We start from the raw sequence: 15,388 nt of genomic DNA on the forward strand, positions 1-15,388 counted from the left end.
GGTCTTTACCCCTCCTCTCCTCTATTGTCCCGTCCTCAGAGAGACCACGCTGTAACTGGGCTCCTCATGAGGCAGGAACGTGGATTCAAGGGAGCCTTCTTGATTTGGATCCAAACCCAATAGAGCATTTATAGAAGAAAATATTCCAAATGCGATTGCAGTTTGATTCAACAAGCGTTCTGAAACCGACTTTTGTTAGGATCCTCTAAATTTTAAGGGATTAATACCCAACTCAAAATGGGAAATGTATAGTTTCACTTAACTGAAAAAGTCCAGGGAATTGAGTTCCAGGAACAACTGAATTTGGGGCTTAACTGTTATCAGATTGAATTGGTTTCTCTCCATCTCTTGGCTCTGTTTTCTTCTGTGGTGACTTCAGTCTTAGGCAGGCTCTTCTCATGAGGTACCGAATAGCTGCTGGCAGGCCCAGATTTGTAGTCTCATAGTTTCACAACCCCGTAGAAAGAGAGTTGTTGTTTTCCAGCCATCTTTGCAGAGGCCTGACCGTGATTCACCCAGCTTGGGTCCTGTGAACATCCCCAGTCCAGGCACAATGCCAGGTGGACTGCTGAGATTGACCAGGCCAAGGTCACATTACCAGCTCTGGAGCTGGAAACAGAGTCACCCTTAATTTTATAGATTAAATGTGGAGAGTGAGGTGGTTTCCCAAAGGCAAGCTGGGTGCTGCTGCATGAAGCTGAGAGATGGTGGGTAGACCAGAAGTACACATGTCCATTAGCAGCACCTGCTGTCAAGTGCGGGGCTCTGCTCAGCCCTCCTGCAAAGGAGTCAGAGATGAATAATTCAGTCCCTGCCCTCCAGATGCTTGTGAGTGTCGGGGATGCAGATGCATACACAAGCCTGTTTAATAGGAGCCTGCCTGATAAGTGTCCTGGTTTGGTAGCATCTCCAGTACCATAAAGCTCTGACTGCTCTTTCAGTGGGCACCGGAGGCTTGGCACATGTTTCCTCACATTTCTGTTTTAAAAGTCAATAAACTGTTTCTGGTACCTTGACTGGAAATTAAATCTGGGTTTTTCTTTCCCTTGATTATGGAGTTGAGATGTCCAAGGTTGACTCTCAATGGTGGCATTGGGTTAGTGTGACCCAACATCCCAACATCTGGGAATCATGGCTGCAGCAGCCACCAGTGCAGGTATCAATGTGGAATAGGTGGACCTGGGGACTGGGACAGGGAAGGAGGGCCTCGATGTGAGAAGTTACCCACAGGGAGCACTAGGGCATCTGAGTTCCAGCCAGGTAGTGACTTGCAGGCAGTGTCCTTAGGTGTGTGCATGTAGGAAGAGGTTCGGCTCCTCCCTACCACTGTGTATCATCCATCGTGGGCTACATTTCTTTCTTTCTTTTTTTTTTTGTTTTTGTTTTTGTTTTGGCCACACCACGCAGCTTGTGGGATCTTAGTTCTCCGACCAGGGATCCAACCCGTACGCCCTGCAATGGAAGTGTGGAGCTCTAACCACTGGCCCACCGGGGAAGTCCCTCTTTGCTTCTAATAGACATTCACTTTTCCATTTAACACGTATTTAGTGAACCCCTTGTGGAGACTGGCTAGTTATTCACCAAATCATTTTCTTCTTTCTTCAGGGCACCCAGCTAGGTTACATTTCCCAGTCTTCCGTAGGCTGGGTTCTGCCCAGTGGACTGCAGGCTGATGTAAGGGTAAGCCTTACTTCTGTGTTGTCCTCCACGCACATTTGCTCTCTTGTCCTGTCTGCCAGCTAGAGGCAGAGGATCCACTGGGGCACAGCGGAACCACACGATGGAAGGAGGCTTACACGACTGCAGGGAGTCATCAAACCACTCCCCCACCCCAAATAAAAGGATCCACATAGATTGTGACGGGAGTGATAGATAACTCTTCATGGTATTAATTGTTGAAATTGTGGTGGTTTGTTTCTGTTTTGCTTAAAATCTAGAATTTAGCCTACCTTGACTAATCAAAGAGTTATAAAATACAAGAGACTGCTCTGTGCCAGGGACTCAGTATTAAGCAAAGCAGCTCTTACCTTGATGAGGTTTTCAGTCTTACCTGTTATTTTATCTATTCTCATCTCCTCTCTGCTTTCTTGTAGGCATTAACAAATAGTGCTGGGAACGAGAATCTTGAAATAACTTAGGTGAATGTCTAGCAGAGTCAACTGCTCTACTGGGTTTTAGAAATGAACATCTGTGGGTCACAGCCTGATCCTGCAGCTTGAGAGCTTTCTCAGTTGTGCAGATTAAAGATCTTTTTATTATATACAAGACCTTTACTTTTTCTTCTCTCTCACTTTCTTTCTCTAAACCAGCCCTTCTATTAGCTAGAATTCCATCTATCCAAATATCTGTCCGTGCATGCATGCATGCATCCATCCATCTATCCATTCTTTCTACCTAGTTTTATGAATAATGTTTTTCTTTTCAAATGCTCATTTGCTGAGTGTTGCTAAGATATTGACATGAGGGCTTCCCTGGTGGCGCAGTGGTTGAGAGTCCGCCTGCCGATGCAGGGAACACGAGTTCATGCCCCGATCCGGGAAGGTCCCACATGCCGCGCAGCGGCTGGGCCCGCGAGCCATGGCCGCTGAGCCTGCGCATCCGGAGCCTGTGCTCCGCAACGGGAGAGGCCACAACAGTGAGAGGCCCGCGTACCACACACACACACAGAAAAGATATTGACATGCATAGTCCTTTTTAATCCAAATGACTATCCTACATTATGGTAAGTGCCATAATTATCACTTACTAAATGAGAAAACTGAGGTCCCGAGACATAACTTAGCTAAAGCTACAGTAAGTGGGGAGGCAGGGTGTGCTAGAGCTTGGATTCTTCGTCACTGTGCTGTTCCCCGTTCCACTGTTTATCAGGATGCTGTCAAGTGTTGTGTTTGATGAAGGACTCACACAAGATAACTGACTTGAAGAAGTTCATACTGTGTGTGTGTGTGTGCGCGCGCACGCGCTTGCAGGTACACACGTATTTTCGTGTGAAGATGGAGTGGTTGGAGAAGACTGCCATGTAAACAGCTAATACAATTGGAAAGGTGCTGCAGAAAATAGCTAAGAGAATCAAGGAGCCCTGCAAGAGAGTGGAAGGCGTCCTGATAATCCAAGGTGTTGAGAAGCACTGGGGCTCTAGGCCACAAAGGGAGGGAGTCAGGGACCAGCAAGGATTAAAACTGTGCATTCTGGACTCAGACTGTTTGATCTTACACCCTCGAACTCCAGCTGAGGGGTCTTAGGACAAGTTACCGCATCTCTGTGACTCCGTTTCCCTGTCTGTAAAATTGGGATAATATAGGTCAAACCTAAAGAGTAATGTTAAGGATTAAATGAGATAGCATTGTAAGGGCTCATTGAGGTAATACGCTTTGAACAGGACCTGGCACATGGTAAATTCTTGATAAGTATTAGCTTCTTTGATGATGATGATGATGATGACGATGGTTACGATGATGTGGAATTAGAGGCAATCGAACACATGTTCCTCCCCTTTCCTTCTTTACAAACAGTACACATGCGTCTTCACCCCCCTCTGTGGTATTGTTTCTCAAGTTCTGAATTGTCCCAGCTCTGCCACCACCTGGCTTTGCCTATAACCTGTCGTGACCAATTTTTATCTCTAGGGAGTGTGGAGTTGTACTCTTTGGAACTAGATCTGCCTGGAATCACAGGCTAGCTCCTTCACTTAGCTGTGTCCCCTAGGGCAAGTAATTCAACTTCTCAGAGCCCCAATTTTTTTATCTGCAAAATGGGAATGAAAATAGGAGCCATCTCACTGGGGCATTTTAAAGAATGGTGAAATGATCCACAAAGGCTATTAGCCTATTTCCTGGTACATGGTAATCTCTCAGTGAATGCTAGCTATTCTCATTATAAAATGAAGATGTCCCTTCAACTTTACTAGGTGGGTTTTCCTTATGTGTTTTACCTCTGTTTTATTTTGGTTAATTGTATTCAGTGCCCCTGGCAGTGCATTCCTGATTGTAAACTAATTTTGGCACAATCCCCATTCCGGTTATCTCTCTGAGAAATGCTCCTTTTTAATGAATATGATAGCAAGACTCACTCATTACCAGGTTATTTTAGGCAAGAGTGATTTTTAACTCGCTAACCCAGATAGTTATTGCAGTTCTCTAGTTGCCTTTCTGTGCACAGACTTAATAAGCTCTGAGGATGTGTGGCCGTGCCTTTCTTGGCTGAGATAAGAGCATTATTGAGGTTCTCAGGTGAAAGTGTGAAAACAGATGAGCAGAGAGTGGCTGTGCCAGCCAAACGGCCTGATGTGAGAGGCGCTCAGCTCTTTTGAGAACCTGGGCAAGATTTCATTCATCATGGGACATTTCCAGTGTGCCTGAGATGTTCATTTTGCTTATTGGAAAGATGTCCAGAAGTGAGTGGGTGAATGTATGGACCCACACACAGGTACTTAGTAAGTTATACACAAATGGAAAGTGGGATGTAGCTAATTCAACCTTGGGTCCCTCAACACCTAGGGGTCAAGTAGACTGGCTGGCTGTATCGTGTAGTGGCTACTAGCAGGGGTTAGCAGACTTTTTCTACAAAGAATTTTCTGTGAATATTTTAGCCTTTGTGGGCCACAAGGTCTCTTTTTCAGCTACTCAATTCTGCTGATTCAGTGTGAAAGAAGCAAAAGGCAGTGTATAAATAAAGAGATATGGCTGTGTTCCAATAAAACTTTATTTGTGAACATTGAAACTTGAATTTCATACAATTTTCATGGGCCGCAAACTTATTTTTCTTTTGATGTTTTTCACTAATTCCAAATGTAAAAACCATTCTTTCCTTGCAAGCTCTGTAAAAACAGGTGGTGGACTCTCACTGATAAACCATAGTTTGCTGACCCCTAGATTATAGCCTGCATCTGTGTAAGACCTACTCCTTCCATTATTTGCTGTCTGACTTTGGGCACACTCCTTAACTGCTCTGTGCCTCAATTTCCACATCTGCAAAATAGGAGTAACAGTAACAGCACCCTCTAAGGTCCAAGGATGATTAAGAGTTAGCAGAGGTGAAGTGCTTAAAAGGGTGCCTGGTGTATAGCACAGCCCTGAGGAATACTGTTGATGTAATCATTTCACTTTTGTCATCTCATTGAATTCTCCCAACCACACTGTGGGGGAGGTGGGATTAGTATCCCCATTTCCCAGGTGAAGAAACTGAGGCATGAGGATGCAAAGCCATTAGTTCACTGGCCGGAGTTAGAACAAGAGTTATTTACACGAAGCAGTGGGGATCTATTTTTGACTAATGAGGGAGAAATCTAAGTTGCTACAAAACTATTTTTGTTCTCTTTCTAATGATGTTCCAAGGATCCCCCCATCCTTCAGAATTCACCTATAGCTATCAGAAACTGGCCTTTGGCAAGGGGATGGAGGTAGTGGAGAGTGGTTACAAGCAGGTGGTCACAAGGAAGGAGTGACAGATCAAATGAGAGTGACAGAGCAGTGGTCACTGTGTTTTAAAATTTTCTTCCCATTGTTCTCTTTCTTGAACATACTCTGGAGTTTACATTTGGGACATCCCTGTCAGGTTTGCAAATTGCTAGAGGTTACAGTTGCAGGATGTGCATTTATTCTCTCCATACATGATTCTTTCCTCCCTAATGTACCAAATTAGAAGACTGGCTGATTTTCATTTTCCCTAAAAAGTAAAATTTCAACTTAAATCATAAATGTCTGTGATGCACTTAGCAGCTACATTAGCTTCTAACTGGCAGCCGTTCTTCCTTATTCCCTCTCTCTCTGAGAATAATCAGGTCTATTTTGATTTAGAGATGCATTAGCTCCACTTAGATTTAAAGATCAACTTTGACTTCTGGGGAAGTTACCTAAAATTTAAATGGTAAGAATTCATCCCAGTTAGAGCTTGATATATTCATTCCTTCCCCTCCTTGCTCATATAATTTATAAAAGGATAAGAGATCTGAGAAAGTGTCAGAGTAGATTCTGGAGGGATTTAAATTATTGGGACAAAAATCACATGTGATTGGTAGCTGCTAAGTCCTGCACGTTCCTGTGTGGTCAGTTTCTAAAGTCTTCCTCTCAGAAGACAGATGGCCTCAACCTATAGAAATCTGTTCGCCAGATTCCTTCACAATGGACCCCACCCATCTTTGCCATCTACGTCTGCAGCATTTGGACAGACCCATCCATTCTATGTCATGAACCCCCTCATGCATGTTTTGGAGAGAACCCTATCTCTCTGCAGGGTCAAATTCCCCTGAATGAGAGAAAAGTTAGAATCTTCCCCACACATCCCCGCTCCACCACTCATTAATCAAGTCCTTGGAGCAAGTTGCTTAATTGTTTACTGTCTCTCTTTCCTCTGTAAAATTGGGAGGCAATATTAATACCTTACCTCAGGGGCTTGTGAGAATTAATATTTGTAAAATACCTAGAATGGTGTTTGACGCGTAGGAATCACTCCAAAAATGTTTACTGGGATTAAAAATATTAGATGATAAGAGCTGAGAGAGATCAAGCTACTTTCCAGTTATAAACCTTCAATGGCATCCCATTTCTTATAAGATAAATCCTAATCTCCTAGATCTGGTTTACAAGACCTTACTTATTAGTTCACCCACTTGGCCTTATTCCACTCATCCATCTCTGACCCCCAGCCACACTCTATATCTTTCAGTTGGTTTAGGGCACTGTCATTCTGGAGCCAGCTCATACCAGCCCTGAGAGTGAATTGTTAGATTTCCAGGAATTTTCCAAGTTGGTTGTTAAATATAGCTATCATTAAAAGTAAGTTAAGTGGGACTTGCCTGGTGGTGCCGTGGTTAAGAATCCGCCTGCCAATGCAGGGGACATGGGTTCGAGCCCTGGTCCGGGAAGATCCCACATGCCGCGGAGCAACTAAGCCCGTGTGCCACAGCTACTGAGCCTGCACTCTAGAGCCCATGAGTCACAACTACTGAGCCCGTGTGCCACAACTACTGAAGCCCGTGCACCTAGAGCCCGTGCTCTGCGACGAGAGAAGCCACCACAGTGAGAAGCCCGCACACTGCAACAAAGAGTAGCGCCCGCTCGCCACAAGTAGAGAAAGCCCGCGCATGCATCAAAGAAGACCCAATGCAGCCAAAAATAAATAAATTAATTAATTAAAAAAATTATACTATATAAACCTACAATTGACTGCTATAGTAAAAACAAGGGTAATAAATATACAAAACATCACTTCCTAATTAATTTTACTACATTTTACTGTTATCTATGCTTTTGAGGTTACTTAAGACTGCTGTAGCTGTCTGATAAAATCTATATAATGATGTGCTACTATTCCACATCTATTCCCAACACTTCATTCCATGATGTCACATGATGGTAGCTTAAAATCAGCCATCAGTACATCAGCAATCAGTATATCAGGTGGGTGTACTTACACCACAAGAATAGGCAAACACTGCAATTTATTGTTTTGTTGATGATCTAGAATAGCAGTCAGCAAACTTTTTCTGTAAAGGGCTGGATCATAAATATCTTAGGCTTTGTGGGCAATAAGCCCTCTGTTACAATTACTCAACTCTGCAGCCGTAGAAAATACATAAACTAATGAGCATGGCTATGTTTCAATAAAACTTTATTTACCAAGACAGACAGCAAGTTCATGATTTGCTGACCTCTAGTCCAAACTCATAAAAATGATGGAAAAAATGTTCACAATGCCAAATGAATTTTAAAAATCTGTTGCGTCTGGTAGCTATTACATTGTGTATAGCCCCCCCAAACCAGAAGACATATTCTTCCAACATTTGAAAACTGTTGTATGACTCACCGCTGAAGCTGCTCACATCATTGACAAATGAGTGAAGTTCTGACTTATGTCTTCATTGTTTCACTGTCTTCTTACTTGTTAACTTAAGTGGAAAAATCAACCAACATTGATATGGAAACTACACTTGCTCCTCAATTGTGACCATAGGTTGGGTACAAATATGAGTTTGACAAAAATCAGCAAAAGCATTCCCTGAGAATCAATTGGCTATGTGTGGAATTTACAGTAGAGAATATCGTATATTTCATGATTGTTTGTAAATTATGTGTTACTTGTCTCAGATGTCAGTAACATTTATAGTAAACTTATATATGCATATATATTCACATATTGGTTTTTGAAGAGAGCCAGTTAACTTCTACCTGTTACCTTTTACAAGCACTTCTCAAAGGGTGCAGGTTCTTTCCAGCCTCTGGGCCTTTGTTTGGTCCCTTCACCCAAAACAGCTCTTTTTCTTCCTCACTTTGCCTATTTAAGTCCTACTCATACTTTGGTTTGTAGCTTAAATGACTTCTTCCAAAAAGATTCCCTTGATCTCCCCAAGACCAATTGAGTTCACCCCATTATTCCCATCTTTCATTGCAATGCTTTCCTTAATTATAGTTAAACGATGAGTTTTGTGGTGGCTTATTATCTCCTTTCACCAAAAGAATGCAAGAGTCCCCAGCAGGGATGGCCCATCTTTTTTTTTTTTTTTTGAACTGTGATGTATTTTTTTTGGCTGATTTGGGTCTTCATTGATGCGCTCGGGTTTTCTCTAGTTGCGGTGAGCAGGGGGCTGCTCTTCATTGCGGTGTGCGGGCTTCTCATTGGGGCGGCTTCTCTTGTTGCGGAGCACAGGCTCTAGGCATGTGGGCTTCAGTAGTCGTGGCACGCGGGCTCCAGAAAGCAGGCTGAGTAGTTGTGGCGCACAGGCTTAGCTGCTCTGTGACATGTGGGATCTTCCCGGACCAGGGCTCGAACCAGTGTCCCCTGCATTGGCAGGTGGATTATTAACCACTGCGCCACCAGGGAAGTCCCCCATCTTCTTTATCATTGTGTCTTTGGAGCCTAACACAGTTTCTAGAAAATGGTAGACTCTCAATATATCTGTAGCTGAACTGAACTGTCATTAAAAAAAATGAGCTCTGTATTTAACAGTTTCAGCATCAACTCCATCCCACCCAAGTTATGTATAAATTCAGCGAGTTATGTAATAAATTGCTATCACTCTACTACAGCATGCTTGAAATTCAGTTTTGAGGCCCCAGTCATGTCTGAAATCAATGCCCACTTTCTCCAGGTATAGTAATTATTTCTCCTATTGTTATTGACTGTCCCTTTAAATACCAGCCAGGACAAATCTATTTCTCAAGCTGTTGTAAATGATTTGAAGCAGGAAGATGAATGGAATGGAGTGAGGGTTGTTGAAAAGTGATTTCTCCCTCTTCAACCTTGGTTAAGAAACGAGTGGTTAGTGGCCACCAGCTCATCCCAGGTGAAAGCCAGGAGCATTTTCCAACCCATTCACTAGTGACTACAATCATCTAAGTGCTGATTTCCAAATCCTTATTTACCTCCTGACCAACGGCACATATTTTCAGATACAGTGGGAATCTGTTACTTGCTTTGGGTTTCTGGTTTCATGGAGACTTGTGTCAGGTGTCTGAGGATGAGCTAGGCATCCAGGACCCCATTGTGGAGGAAAAGTCTTGTTGGGAGCCTGGAGGGAGCTCTCATATGGAATTTAAATTTAACTTCCAGGGCCCCAGAAGGAGTGATGGAGGTGAAGCTCTCTTAAGCAGCATGTCTCCATTTCTCTCTCTGCTGGTAGTACTGTTAAACTTGGCATGAAACAATACAGTTACTTGTGCATCTTCATGGCATGGGGTATTGCCTTGGATTTGAGATTCTGCTGTAGCTACGTGAATGGGCAAAATCACGAAATTGTATTCCATAATTTATCTCCAATCTGACAAAGAATGCTGTGTGTACTAGGAGGAGCAAGCTCGTAGATTTTAGCACATTTATTGCAGCATGATGTGATTTGACATGGTGTCTATGAGCCGTGTGGGGTGGAATGGAAGGTTTAAATGGATTCCAATTTCATTATCCCACTGTGATCTGAGGAAAGCCGAGACCAAAATGTTGCCACCCAATAAAGCACTTTATCAAATTCCCTCCCAGTCTGAACAGCACGGTTCTGCCAAAGAAAGCTATCTGCTGGGTAGACTGTTTAGCAAGTTGCATTTTTAACGCAGGTGCCCAGCCAGCCAATGGAGTCTAACAGGCTTTGCTTATAGTGTGCGTGGCTTGGCTATTTACACGAGATTAACAACACGAGAAGAAACAGCTTCTATGCTCCCTAGCCTGATTTAGAGGCTTCTCTGCTCATTTGAATTCAGCCGAGCTGGTCAGACTAGCCCTGGAAAACCTGCAGAAGTAAAAGGAGAGCAAGTGGGAGTTATTCATGAAAAACCTGAAATGCTTAGGAATTTAATTACCCTGAGCTTCCAAACCAGCCCGTGAGCCCCACTGTGGTTTTTCTGTCTCTGCCTCTCCATTGCTTAGGGGCTGGTAAAAATCTTGAAAACACTCGTTGACTTGTTTTTCTCTCTTTAGACTGAAAGATAGATAGATGGAGGAACACCCAGGGTGTAATGGGCACACAGAGGCAGGTGATTAACTCCACCTTGAAGATTAGAGAAAGCTTCCTGGAAGAAGCAATGCCTGAGTTTAGACGTGAAAGACAAGTGAAGATAGGGAAGAACCTCTTAAAGGTTGGGACTGTGTCGGTCACCGATTCCGTAAAAGTTTTCTGAGGGTCTATCATGCCTCAGGCACCGTGCTAGCCTCCATGGATATACCAGTGAACAAGTCACAATTCTTGCTCCCTTGGGCTAATGGTCTAAATTAACAGAATATTGCAATATACTGTTCTGTGTGTAGAAGTCCGGGTCTTGTTCGGCATATCTGGTGCCTGGTATGTAGTAGGAACCCACTAATCATTTGCTGAATTTAAGTTCATTGTATCATAATATTTTTCTCTCTCTCCACTAGCTTATTGCCTTCATTTCAAGTCTTCTTTCCTTGATCCTTTACCAATACTATCATTTTTCTCAAGTTTTTTACCAATAAATTTTTAGAAAAATTAGGCTACACAGTCACTATCTCCACCTCCTTATGACACACTCACCCTCTTGCCCCTTTATTCCTTCAGGCAGTTTGATGTGATAGCTACCCACACCACCTTAAGAAAAGGACTCTCTTGATGGTCATTGCAGACCTCCATGTTGCCTGGTCCAGTGGCCTCTTTCAGTTCTCTTCCTCCTCAACCTCTTCATTGCATTGTAGTTATTGGCTGCTCTTCCCTTGCTTCTTGGATGCAGCATAATATTAGTTCTTTTTCCTCCTCTCTGAATATTCTTTCTCTGCTTCCCTTCGTTCCTTTCCTTCTTCCAAACAACTAAGTGATTTGTTAAAAATCCTACTCTTATTATACCTTCTCCGTTAGCATTGGTTTCAGGTATCCTGGCATAGTTTTACTTAGGAGCTAATGCCTAAATCTCCATATACATTCCTGAAGAGTTAGAACAGCTTCACTTGTGTGCTGGGCATCTGGATATCCCAAAGCCATACGAACTCATCATGTCAGGAACCAAACTAATTCTGACTAATTTTGTTTAATGCTATTGCCACTCAGTCATCCAGGCTGAGGACAAAGGGTCAAGGTGGAACTTTCCCCTACTCCTCCCCCTTTGCTGCCCTCCAGATTGACTCAGTGGCCATGTCCTGTCAACTCATCCATCTCTTTATCTCTGTTGCCTTTCCATGCCATTTCCATTTCACTCCCCTCATTGGGTGATACCACAGGGTCTGTGTTATCTCACACGTAGTGTGCTGACTCTTTCAAAATGATCGTACTGTTAGGCAGTCTAAGGTATGAACAGAGTCCCAGAGAATGCCCCATAAGTCTTACATTTTATTCTAAAGCAATATATTTCAATGCATAGGGTCCATAACGTGGTAGGAATTTGAGGGCAGATTCTCAGTTCTAGTCTCTTTGATTCCTGAGCTCTGCCCCAGATGCAGAGATTTAACCCTGCAGAGTCTGCTCTGGGTTCACAAAGAGCACCTTCTCAACACTTCTTTGTCCTTCTCTTCCTCCATGACCTTCAAGTTTTTTTCACTACATTCCTTTTTCTTTTTTAAAACAGCTTTATTCGGTGCTTTGTGACTTCCTGGAGGGGTGGAATAGGGGGTGCTTTGTGACTTCCTGGAGGGGTGGGATAGGGAGGGTGGGGGGGAGGGAGACACAAGAGGGAAGAGATGTGGGAACATATGTATATGTATAACTGATTCACTTTGTTATAAAGCAGAAACTAACACACCATTGTAAAGCAATTATACTCCAATAAAGATGTAAAAAAAATAATAAAATAAAAAAATAAAGTAGAACCATATGCTGGCAAACTACAACTCACAGACCTAATCTGCCCTGCCACCTGTTTTTGTAAATAAAGTTTTATTGTAATACAAAAAAAAAAGCATTATTGAGATATAGTTGATATAATACTTAATTTGATGAGTTTGGGCATACACATATACCTATGAAATGATCACCACGATCAAGGTAATAAACATCCATCACCTCCAAAAGTTTCCTCATGCCCCTCCTTTTCTGAGGGTAAGAACACAGCACAAAAGTCTACTGTCTTAAGTTTTTAAGTACACAATGCAGTATTGTTAAGGTGATGTGTTGTACAGCAGATCTCTAGAACTTATTCATCTTGCGTAACTCTCCATTCATCTCACATTCACTAGATTCCGTGTGAGTCTGTCATCCAGGACAGGCTGAGATCTTCTTGGCTCTGTAAGAATATTCTTCTTGCTAGAATATGATAGGTGTCTCATGGTGAAAGTTGCAATGGCTACCAGATAATCAGTCTTTTCCACTGAGAAAATAAACCTGTGTCTACAATACCTGATTATGCTAAAACAGTCTGACTTCTTGCCTAACTTGAGTTATATCACACAGAGCCCCTCAGTTTCTTTGATGTCAAACTCCAGGAGAGTGAAGGTGTGGGAATTCTGTCTCAGACAGAACTAATACCTTGATTGGAGTCCTCACTCAATGTCTCTCTCATTCTAGTCCGTTCTCTTTTCAGAAGGCTGCTTTTAATACATCCTGCTCTAAAACTTTTAGCGTCTAACAAAGTGTTTTCCAAGATCCTTAGCCTGGTATTTTAATCCCACCTCCACCCCATCTTTTCTTGGCATGCACTTCTAGATTACTCTTCTACTTTTCCCCATGTTGTAGCTAAACAACACTAGCTGCTATACTAAGAATACACCTTTCAGGTTCCTGACCCCTTGCCAATATCCACTATTTCCTTTTCCTAGTATTCCCTCCTCCCCATATTTAAATTCTACCCATTCTCTGCATTTCGGGGAAATGCTGTCTCTTTCTGTGAGAATCAGTTCTCCATGCGCTGAAATTTCACATGACTTTGGTGCTGCCTTCCATTTCACATGTGTCACCTATTTCCTTGACTATGTTTATTCATGAGCATGTCTTGTCTTATTTGTCCTGCTACATCTACAGCCCCTGGAGGCCAGGGACTGTCTTATTAATTTTTGCATTCCTTGTGCCTCACACATCAATAGACCTTCCAAAACCTTTTGGTGGACCAACCAATTTATTGAAGAAATGAATTAAAGAAGCAGTTAGAAAAATATTGTTTATTATTCCACTGTTTGGGAACATAGCTTCACCATTCTTCATTCCTAGGAACCGTGCACCGACTATCATTTAGGTATATATGATAGTTACCCATCATACATTCTACAGTATAGTCCTAACTGCTTACAATTTTACTCTTTTCCATAAAGGTAATTTGTTAATAGCCTAATCAGATGTGGTTTAACTATTATATCTTTTGATAATTTTACAAATCAGGAAAAAAGTCCTTTTCAGAAAATGGGCTTTGATGGTGGACTTAGGCAAGCGTCCCAATTCTACTACCTGGTAAAGAAATCATTCTCTGCCAAGACCTTGCTAGATGTCCCAACCCCAAAAGGCCAGGTCCTACCTGTAAAGGGGAGAAATTCTCTATGAAGAACTCCAGTTTTAATTCAAATTTAGAGGCATTTTAAATCAACGAATCTCGCTCTGTCTCAGACTTTCTGAAGTCCATCGTGAAACATGCTTGGTTTCACTAAATTTAAATAGTAAGAGAAGACCAAGTAAGTTTACAAAGGTAAGAAATGATTTAAGCCTACTTATACTCCCTGTTTGAGTAATGAGAAGCTTTGACTTATTTATTTAAAAAAATGTTGGAATAGGAAGTGCTGCTTCAAGATAATGGAAGGCACAGGTATTTGCCTCTAATTATTTAAAATAATTTAAATCTTGGTTCAGCCATATTTTAAAGAACACCTTGCCTTTGCAAAAACAAAAATCCAAAAAAACAAGGGAAATATGGTGACATTCAGACTTCTTTCAGCCTTTTCAAAATATTAACAAGTTCAAAAAAAAGTTGGTTCTGAATTGTGAGCTAAATATATGCCACCTGTAATATTTACCTGAATTGTACATTCAGAATGGAATATTGTTTAATCTCTTTTAACTTGCAAAAAACCTTTCTTTTTTTCTGAAAAGACACTTGAACTTTCCGTGTTGGCTACATGTGAAAATATGTCAAACACCCAGATTCTACATCTCTAGATATTCAAAACTAATTATTCCTTAATTTGCATGTGAAAACAAATTACAATCTAGTAGACCATTTCCCTAGCAAACCTTTCTTTAGCTTAATGAGCAGAATGAGAAAGCCTCTTATGACCTGATTAAAAAGTCTCCATGAGATGCAACAGGCTGCTGCTTACATATCATATGATCAGAAGGGAGACAACAAGATGCAAGTGCTCTTATTTACAACAGGGAGCTGAGCTCATACCTGTCCATTTAGGATTTTATTTTAATGCGTGTCAGCCCAGGACGATCAATAGCCAATTGGTTTCTTATGTACTATGTGTGAGTACTTTAATTCTAGATGGAAATTCATCAGCAACTTCCACTTGATGAGATGACCTTCTACAATTAGAAGGACTGGGCTACATATAATCATTACAAACTTCCAATTGTATTATCCCACTTTCCAGATAATGCACGGGGTATTAACCCAACCCAAGTTCTTCAGAAGTGTCTTGAAACAGAGATGGCCTGTATCTTAAATTAAAGGAATGGAATATGCCAGTGTACCATTTAGCTGTTGCCATAAAATGCTATATAACAAACCATGCTACAACTCAGTGGCTGACACATTGTAGGTCACCCTAGGGACTGGCTGATCTAGGCTGGGCTCAGCTGGACTTGGCTCCAAATTGTGAGTTTCATTCAGGTCTGCTCCATATGTGTTTATTTTCTGGGAATGGTGGGCTGCCTGGGGTACATATTTTCCTGATGGAGATCGAAAGATCCCAGACTGACATGTGGAAACACAGGATACTTCTTGAAGTCTAGGCAGAAACTGTCACACAGTCTCTTCCACCCACTGGCCAAAGCAAGTCATTTGGGAAAACTAATGCATTCTATCACAGCTAC

General features: G+C 42.1%; 1 protein-coding gene across 1 annotated transcript in view; it reads left to right on the plus strand.

The window, feature by feature from the left end:
- The window catches only part of CDH13 (cadherin 13), a 1,033,853-nt gene that overhangs the window by 88,535 nt on the left and 929,930 nt on the right, over positions 1-15,388 (plus strand). The window lies entirely within an intron of this gene.

The sequence above is a fragment of the Globicephala melas genome, chromosome 19, assembly GCF_963455315.2.
Source record: "Globicephala melas chromosome 19, mGloMel1.2, whole genome shotgun sequence".
Taxonomy (NCBI): Eukaryota; Metazoa; Chordata; class Mammalia; order Artiodactyla; family Delphinidae; genus Globicephala; species Globicephala melas.